Below are 12,666 nucleotides of genomic sequence, written 5' to 3'. Positions count from 1 at the left end.
CGAGACCAACCTGAGCAACAAGGTGAGGCCCCATCTCTACAAAAAATTTTAAAACTGGCTGGGCACGGTGGCTCACGCCTGTAATCCCAGCACTTTGGAAGGCTGAGGCGGGTGGATCACCTGAGGTCAGGAGTTTGCGACCAACCTGGCCAACATGGAGAAACCCCGTCTCTATTAAAAATATAAAAATTAGCCCAGGATGGTGGCAAATGCCTTTAATTCCAGCTACTCGGGAGGCTGAGGCACGAGAATCGCTTGAACCCGGGAGGTGGAGGTTGCAGTGAGCTGAGATCAGAATGAGACTCCATCTCAAAAAAAAAAAAAAAAGGAGACAACTATTAAGGACTACATTTGTCCGGGCCTGGTAGCTCGTAACTGTAGTCCCAACACTTAGGGAGGTCGAGGCAGGTAGATCTCTTGAGCCCAGGAGTTTGAGACCAACCTGAGCAACAAGGTGAGGCCCCATCTCTACAAAAAATTTAAAAACTGGTTGGGCACGGTGGCTCACGCCTGTAATCCCAGCACTTCGGGAGGCTGAGGCGGGTGGATCACCTTAGATCAGGAGTTCAAGACCAACCTGGCCAACATGGTGAAACCCCGTCTCTACTAAAAATATAAAAATTAGCCAGGCGTTGTGGTAGGCACCTGTAATCCCAGCTACTCGGGAGGCTGAAGCAGGAGAATCGCTTGAACCCAGAAGGCGGAGACTGCAGTGAGCCAAGATGGCGCCATTGCATTCCAGCCTGGGGAACAAGAGCAAGACTTTGTCTAAAATAATAAAAAAATAATTAGCCAGCTACTCAGGAGGCTTGAGGTGGGAAGATCCTTTGAGTCCAGGAAGTTGAGACTGCAATGAGCCATGATCACACCCCTGCACTGCAGCCTGGACAACACAGCAAGACCCTGTTTCCAAAATAAATGAATAAATAAAAATAAAATAATCAGCATTGGATTATGATAAGTGATAAGATGGAAATGAATAAGGTGAGTGAAAAACTGAGGAATAGGGTCTGTTCTAGATAAGATAGGGAAGGCCTTTGAAAATATTTCAATTGGGATGAGATTACAAACAGGATATGCCATTTGATGAATCTGGGGAAGGGCATTCCATGCAGAGGAGATGGCTACCGCTAAAGCCCGCTGCTAGGAAAGATTCTCAATTGAGAATTATCAGCTGCTACAAAGACTAGAAAGGGTGGAGTGGGATGCAGTGGCTCAAGCCTGTTATTCCAGCACTTTGGGAAGCTGAGGCAGGAGGATTTCTTCAGCCCAGGGGTCTGAGGCCAGCCTGGGCAGCATCGTGAGACCCACCCACCTTCTCCCCCGCAACCCACAAGTTCCAGCCATCTCATTTTTTAAATAATAAAAAATAAATAAAAAATTTAGAAAAATAATAAAAAGGCCAGAAAGGAGGTCAGCATGGGTGGGGCACCTCCATTAGAGCCTAACGAAAAAGCAGCTATAAGTGGAGGTTGGAGAGGCAGGCAGGTTTCATCCCAGAGGACCCTGTTGACCACAGTGAAGAGTTCAGAATATCGTTTAGTTGCAATAAATAAAAGCCTTGGGAGGAGAGTGATCTGGATTACTTTTTTTTTTTTCTTTGAGACACAGTTTGGCTCTGGTCGCCCAGGCTGGAGTGCAATGACGTGATCTTGGCTCACTGCAAACTCCACCTCCTGGATTCAAGTGATTCTCCTGCCTCAACTTCAGAGTAGCTGGGACTACAGGTGTGCAACACCACACCCTGCTAATTTTTGTATTTTTAGTAGAGACGGGATTTCACCATGCTGGCTAGGCTGATCTCAAACTCCTGACCTCAGGTGATCCACCTACCTCAGCCTCCCAAAGTGCTGGGATTATAGATGTGAGCCCCTGTGCCCCACCAGATTTACCTTTTTTTTTTTTTTTTTGATGGAGTCTTGCTCCGTTGCCAGGCTGGAGTACAGTAACGCTGACTGTAACTTCCAACTCCCAGGTTCAAGTGATTCTCCTGCCTCAGCCTCCTAAGTAGCTGGGATTACAGGTGCACACCACCACGCCCACCTAATTTTTGTGTTTTTAGTAGAGATGGGGTTTCACCACGTTGGCCAGGATGGTCTCGATCTCCTGACCTTGTGATCCGCCCACTTCAGCCTCACAAAGTGCTGGGATTACAAGCGTGAGCCACCGTGCCCGGCCACCAGATTTACATTTTTTAAAGCTCATTTTGTTATTTATTGAAAAGAGGGCTGGGTGTAGTGGCTCACACCTATAATCTCAGCACTTTGGGAGGCTGTAGTGGGAGGATTGCTTGAGCCCAGGAGTTCAAGACCAACCTGGGCAACATGGTGAGATCCCCGTCTCTAAAAAAAAAACGTAAAAAAAAGGAGAGGAGAAAAATAAAAGAGAAAAGATTGCTAGAAGACGAGTTAGAAGTCTGTCACAGAAGATGAGGCAAAGTTCCTGATGGTTTGAACCAGAATAGGGGCAAGGATGAAAAAATTTGTCAGCAGAGTGGAATGGGAAAGGATTTGAAATACAGTTTTGAATTAAAATGGAAAGGTCTTGCTAATAAATGTGGGTGATGGGGAAAGGGAAGAATCAAGGATGATTCCTGGGTTTATGACTTCTGGAATAACTGGTTTGATTGGGGACGAGAATAGGGTTCGGGGCCGGGCGCGGTGGCTCAAGCCTGTAATCCCAGCACTTTGGGAGGCCGAGACGGGCGGATCACGAGGTCAGGAGATCGAGATCATCCTGGCTAACACGGTGAAACCCCGTCTCTACTAAAAAATACAAAAAACTAGCCGGGCGAGGTAGCGGGCGCCTGTAGTCCCAGCTACTTGGGAGGCTGAGGCAGGAGAATGGTGTGAACCCGGGAGGCGGAGCTTGCAGTGAGCTGAGATCCGGCCACTGCACTCCAGCCCGGGCAACAGAGCGAGACTCCGTCTCAAAAAAAAAAAAAAAAAAAAAAAAGAGAATAGGGTTCGGAGTGATATCAAGTCATCTATTTTGGATGAGTTATGTTTTGTGTCTTTATTAGACATCCAATCAAAGGTGTCAAATTAGCATATGCTAATAAGACAAGCTCAACGAAGAAACCAAAGTTACAGACGTAAATTTGTAGAGGTCAGTATTAGGTTTCCTGGGGAGAATGTGTAATGATATTTAAAAACAAAACAAACAGGCAGCCTAGGCAACATAGTGACATAGTGAGACTGTCTCTCTACAAAAAAAAAATGAAAACAATTTACTCAGGCATGGTGGTGCGTGCCTGTAGTTCTAGCTACTCAGGAGACTAAGGCAGGAGGACTACTTGAGCCCAGGAGTTTAAGGCTACAGTGAGCTATGATGGCACCACCACACTCCAGCCAGAGTGACATAGTAAGATTCTGTCTGTAAAAAAATAAAAATAAAAAAATAGGCTGGGTGCTGTGGCTCACACCTGCAATCCCAGCACTTTGGGAGGCTGAGGCAGGTGGATCACCTGAGGTCAGGAGTTCAAGACAGGCCTGGCAAGCATGGCGAAACCCCGTCTCTACTAAAAATACAAAATTAGCCAGGTGTGGTGGCGGGCACCTGTACTCCCAGCTGCTCAGGAGGCTGAGGCAAGAGAATCACTTGAACCTGGGAGGTGGAGGTTGCAGTGAGCCAAGATCGCACCATTGCACTCCAGCCTGGGAGACAGAGTGAGACTCCATCTCAAAAAAAATAAAAATAATAAAAAATGGGCCAGGCGCTGTGGCTCATGCCTGTAATCCCAGCACTTTGGGAGGCTGAGGCAGGTGGATCACTTGAGGTCAGGAGTTCGAGACCGGCCTGGCCAACATGGTGAAACCCTGTCTCTACTAAAAATAAAAAAATTAGCCAGGCGTGTTGGCGCGTGTCTGTAATTCCAGCTACTCGGGAAGCTGAGGCAGGAGAATTGCTTGAACCCGGGAGGCGGAGCTTGCAGTGAGCCGAGATGGTGCCACTGCACTCCAGCCTGGGGGACAGAGTGAGACTCTGTCTCCAATAAATAATTAAATAAATAAATAAAATAAAATAAGGATAAAAAGGCCTAAAAATTAGCCCTGAAGCACCTCAAGATTTAGAGGTCAGATGGAGAAGGAGCCAGCCGTGGAGGTTGAGAAAGAAAAGACAAAAGAAGAGAGAAAGTTGGTGTGGTGTTGCAAAAGCCAAGATGGGAAAATGTTCCCAGAAGGAAAGAAGGATCAACAGCTCCGTGTTGCTGAGAAGTAGAGAAAGACGAAGGCTGAGAGGTGTGCTCTGAATTCTGAAACCGGGAAGTTGCTGTTGACCCTGATGGAGGATGTTGATGGAGCGGTGCTGAGGGCCGCCAGAGCAGTGTGGGCTGAAGGTTGAGTATAGGGCAAAGAGGTGGAGGTCTCAATGCTGGGAGCTTATTTGAGGTTTGTGGTCATGAACTGAAAGTGCAACCTGTAGGTCCAGTTGAGGTTTTTCTTATTTTTTTTTTCCAGTAATGTTCAGCTGCTCAGGTGCAGTTATGACTGGTAGTTGGGTTCATTCAGGCTTGAGGATCAGCCAGGCAAGTAAAATGCAGAGAGAGGGGGACAAACAACCCAGTTTGTTGAGGGTGTATGCAGAGAAGGGAGGTAGTAATGGACTATTCTCTAAGCTCGGAAGAGAAGGAAGAGAAAACAGGAGGGAAATGATGGATAGTGAAAAAGTGGCACACTGAACGGGGTCCTGTTGAGGTGGAAGAGTTGCGTGGTATGAACACTAAAGCAAGTAAGCTGGAAGGATAAGAAATGGTGGTCAGGATGGGTGACTGGAAACTGAGAATCAGGGGGTGGTGTGGTTTTGGGTGACAAGACTGTCTCATGGGAACATAGAGAGGCCAGCTGGTGGGAAGGAGAGGAGAGGAAGTCACGTGGTGACAGGCGGGGGTACTGGATGGGTCATCCACATGGGTAATTAGCTCCCCAAGGAGGAGGGCCAGAGTAGAAGGAAGAGAAGGGCTGTGAGGCAGGAACCAAAGTTCGTGATGAGTGGGTCTGCAGGTCACAGCACCAAAGGGGAGTAACAAGTGCTGCAGCTGGATGGCATTAACCTCAAATGAGCTAGGGGCTGGCTGGGTGCGGTGGCTCACACCTGTAATCCCCAAAATTTGGGAGGCCAAGAATGGGCAGATCACTTGAGGTCAGAAGTTCGACCAGCCTGGCCAACATGGTGAAACCCCACCCCTACTGAAAATACAAAAATTAGCCGGGCATGGTGGCGCACCTGTCGTTCCAGCTACTTGGGAGGCTGAGGCAGGAGAATCACTTAAAACTGGGAGGCAGAGGTTGTGGTGAGCTGAAATTGTGCCAGCCTGGGCAACAGAGTGAGACTCTGCCTCAAAAATAAATAAATAAATAAATACATACATACATACATACTAAACCAGTTCTCAAACTCCTGGCCTCAAGCCATCTTTTCCGGCTTGACCTCCCAGAGTGTTGGGATTACACTTGTGAGCCACTGCACTTGGGCCTTCACTTTTTTGTTTGTTTGTTTCTGTTTTTTGAGATGGAATCTTGCTCTGTCATCCACGCTAGAGCACAGTGGCGCGATCTTGGCTCACTGCAACCTCCACCTCCCGAGTTCAAGCAATTCTCCTGGCTCAGCCTCCCAAATAGCTGGGATTACAGACATGTGCCACCACGCCCAGCTAATTTTTGTATTTTAGTAAAGACTGGGTTTCACCATGTTGGCCAGGCTGCTCTCAAACTCCTGACCTCAGGTGATCTGCCTGCCTCGGCCTCCCAAAGTGCTGGGATTACAGGCGTGAGCCACCACGCCTGGCCTTTATTTTTATTTATTTATTTTTTTGAGATGGAGTCTTGCTCTGTCAACCAGGCTGGAGTGCAGTAGCATCATCTCGGCTCACTGCAGCCTCTGCCTCCCAGGTTCCAGTGATTCTCCTGCCTCAGCCTCCCAAGTAGCTGGGATTACAGGCACACACCACCACACCCAGCTAATTTTTGTATTTTTAATAGAGATGCGATTTCACCATGTTGGCCAGGCTGGTCTCAAACTCCTGACCTCAGGTGATCCGCCCACGTCGGCCTCCCAAAGTGCTGGGATTACAGGTGTGAGCCACCGCACCCAGCCCTTTCTTTTTGAGACTGAGTCTCACTCTGTCACTGAGGCTGGAGTGTAGTGGCATGATCTCAGCTCACTGCAGCCTCTGCCTCCTGGGTTCAACCGATTCTCCTGCCTCAGCCTCCCAAGTAGCTGGGATTACAGATGCCCACCACAACGCCTGGCTAATGTTTGTATTTTCAGTAGAGAAGGGGTTTCACCATGTTGTCCAGGCTGGCAAACTTCTGGCCTCAAGTGATCTGCCCATTCTTGGCCTCCCAAATTTTGGGGATTACAGGTGTGAGCCACCGCACCCAGCCAGCCCCTAGCTCATCTGAGGTTAATGCCATCCAGCTGCAGCACTTGTTACTCCCCTTTGGTGCTGTGACCTGCAGACCCACTCATCACAAACTTTGGTTCCTGCCTCACAGCCCTTCTCTTCCTTCTACTCTGGCCCTCCTCCTTGGGGACCTAATAACTCACGTGAATGACCCATCCAGTATCCCCGCCTCTCACCACATGACTTCCTCTCCTCCCCTTCCCACCAGCTGGCCTCTCTATGAGACATGGTCTCTCCCATGAGACAGTCTTGTCACCCAAAACCACACCACACCCCGATTCTCAGTTTCCAGTCACCCATCCTGACCATCATTTCTTTTCTTTTCTTTTTTTCTTTTCTTTTTTTTTTTTTTAAACGTAGTCTTGCTCTGTTGCCCAGGGTGGAGTGCAGTGATGCAGTGGCCTGATCTTGGCTCACCAGAACCTCCACCTCCCAGGTTTAAGCTATTCTCCTGCCTCAGCCTCCCGAGTAGCTGGAAGTACAGGCATGTGCCACCACCACACACAGCTAATTTTTATATTTTTAGTAGAGATGGGGTTTCACCATGTTGGCCAGGCTGGTCTCAAACTCCTGACCTCAAGTGATCCACCCACCTCGGCCTCCCAAATTGCTGGGATTACAGGTGTGAGCCACCACACCCGGTTGAGACCCTGTTTCTTTTCTTTTTTGTTGAGATGGAGTCTCGCTTAGTCACCCAGGCTGGAGTGCAATGGCTGGATCTCGGCTCACTACAACCTCTGCCTCCCAGGTTCTATGATTCTTCTGCCTCAGCCTCCCGAGTAGCTGGGACTACAGGCGCCCATCACCACAGCCGCTAATTTTTGTATTTTTAGTAGAGACAGGGTTTCACCCTATTGGCCAGGCTGGTCTCGAATTCCTGACCTCAAGTGATCGCCTGCCTCAGTCTCCCACAGTGCCAGGATTATAGGCGTGAGGCACCACGCCTGACCCCATTTTGGTTTAAAGGCCTGTCCTTCACAATCTGGTCTCCAGGGATGCTCTAGCCTCATCCTAACACACTCTACTTCTGACACACTACACTTCTTTCCTTTCTCCAAAAGGTCTTTCCATTTGGTGTTCCAGTAGCTTAAAATACTCTTTTCTGGGCCAGGTGCACTGGCTCACGCCTGTAATCCTAGCCCTTTGGGAGTTCAAGGCCAGGGGTATCATGAGGTCAAGAGATGGAGACCATACTGGCCAACATGGTGAAACCCTGTCTCTACTAAAAATACAAAAATTAGCCGGGCGTGGTGGTGCACACCTGCTACTCGGGAGGCTCAGGCAAGAGAATCGTTTGAACCCGGGAGGCGGAGGCTGCAGTGAGCTGAGATCACACATTGCACTCCAGCCTGGCCACAGAGCGAGTCTCCATCTCAAAAACAAACAAACACCACTCTTTTCTGCTAAATGTTTGTGGTTAATATCTACAAATCCATCTTTCAGATCCTTGAAAGAAGCAACTTCCTCCAGAATACCTCTGGCAATCTCTAAACTAATCTTATCTTCCTGTTTCCTGCTTCCAGCTTGTATTACATCTCTTATCCTAGCATTTGTCATGCAGGATTGCAATTGATTATTTTTCTTTTCTGTGTATAAGCTTGTGATAGCAGGACTCTCTTTCATGTCTTTGTTCACAGAGCTTAATATAATACTATGCAGTAGCACCTAACAAATATCTCTTGAATGAACTCATGAATCCTATAAAATTAATAACAGGGTAATTTTCCCGGATAAGTATAGGACTATGCTTATTAAATTTGGGTATTTGGGTTTGTGTACCTGGCAGAGGGTGTTACCAAATAACGTGCCTCATGTTCTTTTTTTAATATTTTTTTTTTGAGTCAGAGTCTCACTGTCGCCCAGGCTGGAGTGCAGTGGCACAATCTTGGCTCACTGCAAGCTCTGCCTCCCGGGTTCACGCCATTCTCCTGCCTCAGCCTCCCAAGTAGCTGGGACTACAGGTGCCCGCCACCACGCTTGGCTAATTTTTTTGTATTTTTAGTAGAAACGGGGTTTCACTGTGTTAGCCAGGATGGTCTCGATCTCCTGACCTCGTGATCTGCCCGCCTCAGCCTCCCAAAGTGCTGGGATTACAGGCGTGAGTCACTGCACCCAGCCTTTTAAAAATATTTTTATCTAAAATAAAGTTAGTAAAGTTAACAGAGGCTTATTCTGTGTTCTTGACACCACAGAATAAGCCTGTATTGACTTTACTAACTTTTTGTAGACAAAAAAGTAAAAATAATAATAATAATTAAAGGAAAACAGGCCAGGTGTGGTGGCTCACGCCCGTAATCCCAGCACTTTGGGAGGCCGAGGCAGGCAGATTGCCTGAGTTCAGGACTTGGAGACCAGCCTGGCCAACATGGTGAAACTCTGTCTCTTCTACAAATACAAAACATTAGCCAGGCGTGGTGGTGGAAACCTGTAATCCCAGCTACTTGGGAGGCTGAGGCAGGAGAATCGCTTGAACCCGGGAGCCAGGCTCTGTGTCAAAAAAAAAAAAAAAAAAAGTACATCTCAGGCGCTCATGTGACTAGTGGTTGTGACTGAACAGTACAGGTTTAGAGCCTCCCAGCCTAATTGTCTGGCTGGCTCAGACATTCTTTTTTTTTTTTTTTTTAAGATGGAGTCTGGCTCTGCCATCCAGGCTGGAGTGCAGTGGCATGATCTCAGCTCACTGCAACCTCTGCCTTTCAGGTTCAAGCAATTCTCCTGCCTCAGCCTCCGAAGTAGCTAGGACTACAGGCACACACCAGCACGCCCAGCTAATTTTTGTGTTTTTATTTTTACTTTATTTTATTTTATTTTATTTTATTTTATTTTATGTTTTGAGATGGAGTCTCACTCTGTAGCCCAGGCTGGAGAGCAGTGGCGCAATCTCCAGCTCACTGCACGTTCTGCCTCCCGAGTTCATGCCATTCTCCTGCCTCAGCCTCCTGAGTAGCTGGGACTACAGGCGCCTGCCACCACACCCAGCTAATTTTTTGTATTTTTAGTACAGATGGAGTTTCCACCGTGTTAGCCAGGATGGTCTCAATCTCCTGACCTTGTGATCCGCCCATCTCGGCCTCCCAAAGTGCTGGGATTAGAGGTGTGAGTCACCGCGCCCGGCCCATAATTTTTGTATTTTTAGTAGAGACGGCGTTTCACCATATTGGTAAGGCTGGTCTCGAACTCCTGACCTCAGTTGATCCACCTGCTTCAGCCTCCCAAAGTGCTACGATTCCAGGTGTGCGCTGCTGCGCCTGGCCTTTTTTTTTTTTTTTTTTTTTTTTTTGAGATGGAGTTTCGCTCTTGTTGCCCAGGCTGGAGTGCAATGGTGGGATCAGGGCTCACTGCAATGTCCGCCTCCCAAGTTCGAGAACAAGTTTTTGGTTTTTTATTTATTGCCCAGCACTGGCTGGTGAGAAACAGTACCTGTGCTGAAATTGCCAATTTACCAGTCTTCTTTCCCCAAATGGCAGTTCTGAGACTAAAGGCTGGCTCTGAAATATTGACAGCCTCACTTCCCGCCTGCCAATTCAGTTTTGTCATGTAATAAAACGGGAATACAACCTCACAGGATTACTGGGAAGATTAAATGAGAAAATGCGACAAAGGCTCAGCAGAATACTTGGTAAGTCACAGTTGCTCAGAAATTCCCTTCTTGCTTCGTCCTTCAAGGCTTAACATAAATATTGTCTTTTTTTTTTTTTTTTTTGAAAGACAGGGTCTCACTCTGTCACCTAGGCTATAGTACAGTGGCACCATCATAGCTCACTGCAGCCTTGACCTCCTGGGTTCAAACGATCCTCCCACCTCAGCCTCTGGAAGAGCTAGGACTACAGGTATTCGCCATCACACCTGGCTAATTTTTAGATTTTTTTTGTAGTACCAGGGGTCTCACGACGTTGCCCAGGCTGATCTTGAACTCCTGGCCTCAAGTGGTCCTTCAGCCTCAGTCTCCCAAGTCTTTGGGATTATAGGCATGAACCACTGAGCATGACCTCACAAATATCATCTTATACATTAAAGTTCTTTAATACCTCACCCCATCTAGAACCTAAATCAGCCCTTTTCATGAACTTTTGCCCATTCTTTTGTTTTGTTTTTTGTTTTTGCTTCTGAGATGGAGTCTCGCTCTTCTTGCCCAGGCTGGAGTGCAATGGCACGATCTCTGGCTCACCGCAACCTCCACCTCCTGGGTTCAAGCGATTCTCCTGCCTCAGCCTTCTAAGAAGCTGGGATTACAGGCCACCACACCCAGCTAATTTTGTATTTTTAGTAGAGATGAGGTTTCTCCATGTTGGTCAGGGTGGTCTCGAACTCCCAACCTCAGGTGTTCTGCCCATCTTGGCCTCCCACAGTGCTGGGATTACAGGCGTGAGCCACCGCACCTGGCTGTTTTTTATTTTTTGTTGTTTTTTGTTTGTTTGTTTGTTTTTTGAGAGGGAGTCTCACTCTGTCACCCAGGCTGGAGTGCAATGGTGAGATCTCGGTTCACTGCAACCCCCACCTCCCAGGTTCGAGCAATTCTCCTGCCTCAGCCTCCCGAGTAGCTGGGACTACAGGTGTGTGCCACCATGCCTGGCTAATTGTTATATTTTTAGTAGAGAGGGTTTCCACATGTTGGCCAGGCTGGTCTTGAACTCCTGAACTCAGGTGATCCACCTGCCTTAGCTCCCCAAAGTGCTGGGATTATAAGCGTGAGCCACCACACCCGCCCTTGCCCATTCTTTACAGGTACGGGGGCGCATGCAAATACACAAGGATAAAGGAACCCGCAGTTTGATGAGTATGAAGAGGCTGTGAGCTGATTCCTTAATGGTTCAAATCCTGAGAGCTATGCCTTTTGAACGTAACATTTCTTTTTTCATTTTTGTTTTTTTTTTTTAGGCAGAGTCTCACTCTTGTCGCCCAGGCTGCAATGGAACCATCTCAGCTCACTGCAACCTCCACCTCCCGGGTTCAAGCTATTCTCCTGCCTTAGCCTCCCAAGTAACTGGAATTACAGGTAGCCACCACGCCCAGCTAATTTTTTGTATTTTTAGTAAAGACAGGGTTTCACGATGTTGCCCAGGCTGGTCTTGAACTCCTGACCTCAAGTGATCTGACTGTCTCGGCCTCCCAAAGTGTTGGGATTACAGGTGTGAGCCACCACACCTGGCCAAACTTAACATTTCTAAGCAACAGGTCCTTTTTTTCTTTTTTTGAGACAGGATCTCACTCTGTCACCCAGGCTAGGGTACAATGGCACCATCACAGCTCACTGCAGCCTCAACCTCCCAGGCTCAAGCGATTCTCTCGCCTCAACCTGTCAAAAAGCTGGGACTACAGGTGTCTGCCACCACATCGAGCTATTTTTTTGTTTGTTTTTTTAGAGACAGAGTCTTGCTGTGTTTCTCAGACTGGTCCCAAACTCTTGGGCTTAAGCCATCCTCCTGCCCTGGCCTCTCAAAGTGCTGGGATTACAGCCATGAGCCACTACACCTGGCCATCGAGTCCAATTTTTTGTTTTTGAGACGGAGTCTTGCTCTGTCTCCCAGGCTGGAGTTCAGTGGCACGATCTTGGTTCACTGCAACCTCTGACTCCTGGGTTCAAGTAATTCTCCTGCCTCAGTCTTCTGAGTAACTGGGATCACAGGCGCATACCACCACACCTGGCTAATTTTTTTTTTTTTTTTTTTTTTAAGACGGAGTCTCACTCTGTCGCCCGGGCTGGAGTGCAGTGGTGCGATCTTGGCTCACCACAATCTCCACCTCCTGGGTTCAAGTGATTCTCCTGCCTCAGCCTCCTGAGTAGCTGGGACTATAGGCGTGCACCACCATGCCCAGCTAATTTTTGTATTTTTTGTATTTTTTATTTTATTTTATTTATTTTTTTTTGAGACAGACTCTCACTCTGTTGCCCAGGTTAGAGTGCAGTGGCGTGATCTCAGCTCACTGCAACCTCCACCTCTCGGGTTAACGTCATTCTCCTGCCTCAGCCTCCCAAGTAGCTGGGACCACAGGCGTCTGCCACCACGCCCAGCTAATGTTTTGTATTTTTAGTAGAGACGGGGTTTCACCATGTTAGCCAGGATGGTCTCGATCTCCTGACCTCATGATCCGCTTGCCTCGGCCTCCCAAAGTGCTGGGATTACAGGTGTAAGCCACCGCACCCAGCCTAATTTTTGTATTTTTAATAGAGATGGGGTTTCACCATTTTGGTAGGCTGGTCTCGAACTCTTGACCTTGTGATCCACCTGCCTTGGCCACCCAAAATGCTGGGATTACAG

This window comes from Macaca thibetana, chromosome 16, assembly GCF_024542745.1.
Source record: "Macaca thibetana thibetana isolate TM-01 chromosome 16, ASM2454274v1, whole genome shotgun sequence".
Taxonomy (NCBI): Eukaryota; Metazoa; Chordata; class Mammalia; order Primates; family Cercopithecidae; genus Macaca; species Macaca thibetana.
The sequence above is the reverse complement of the archived record's forward strand: the minus strand, read 5'-3'. Positions refer to the sequence as shown.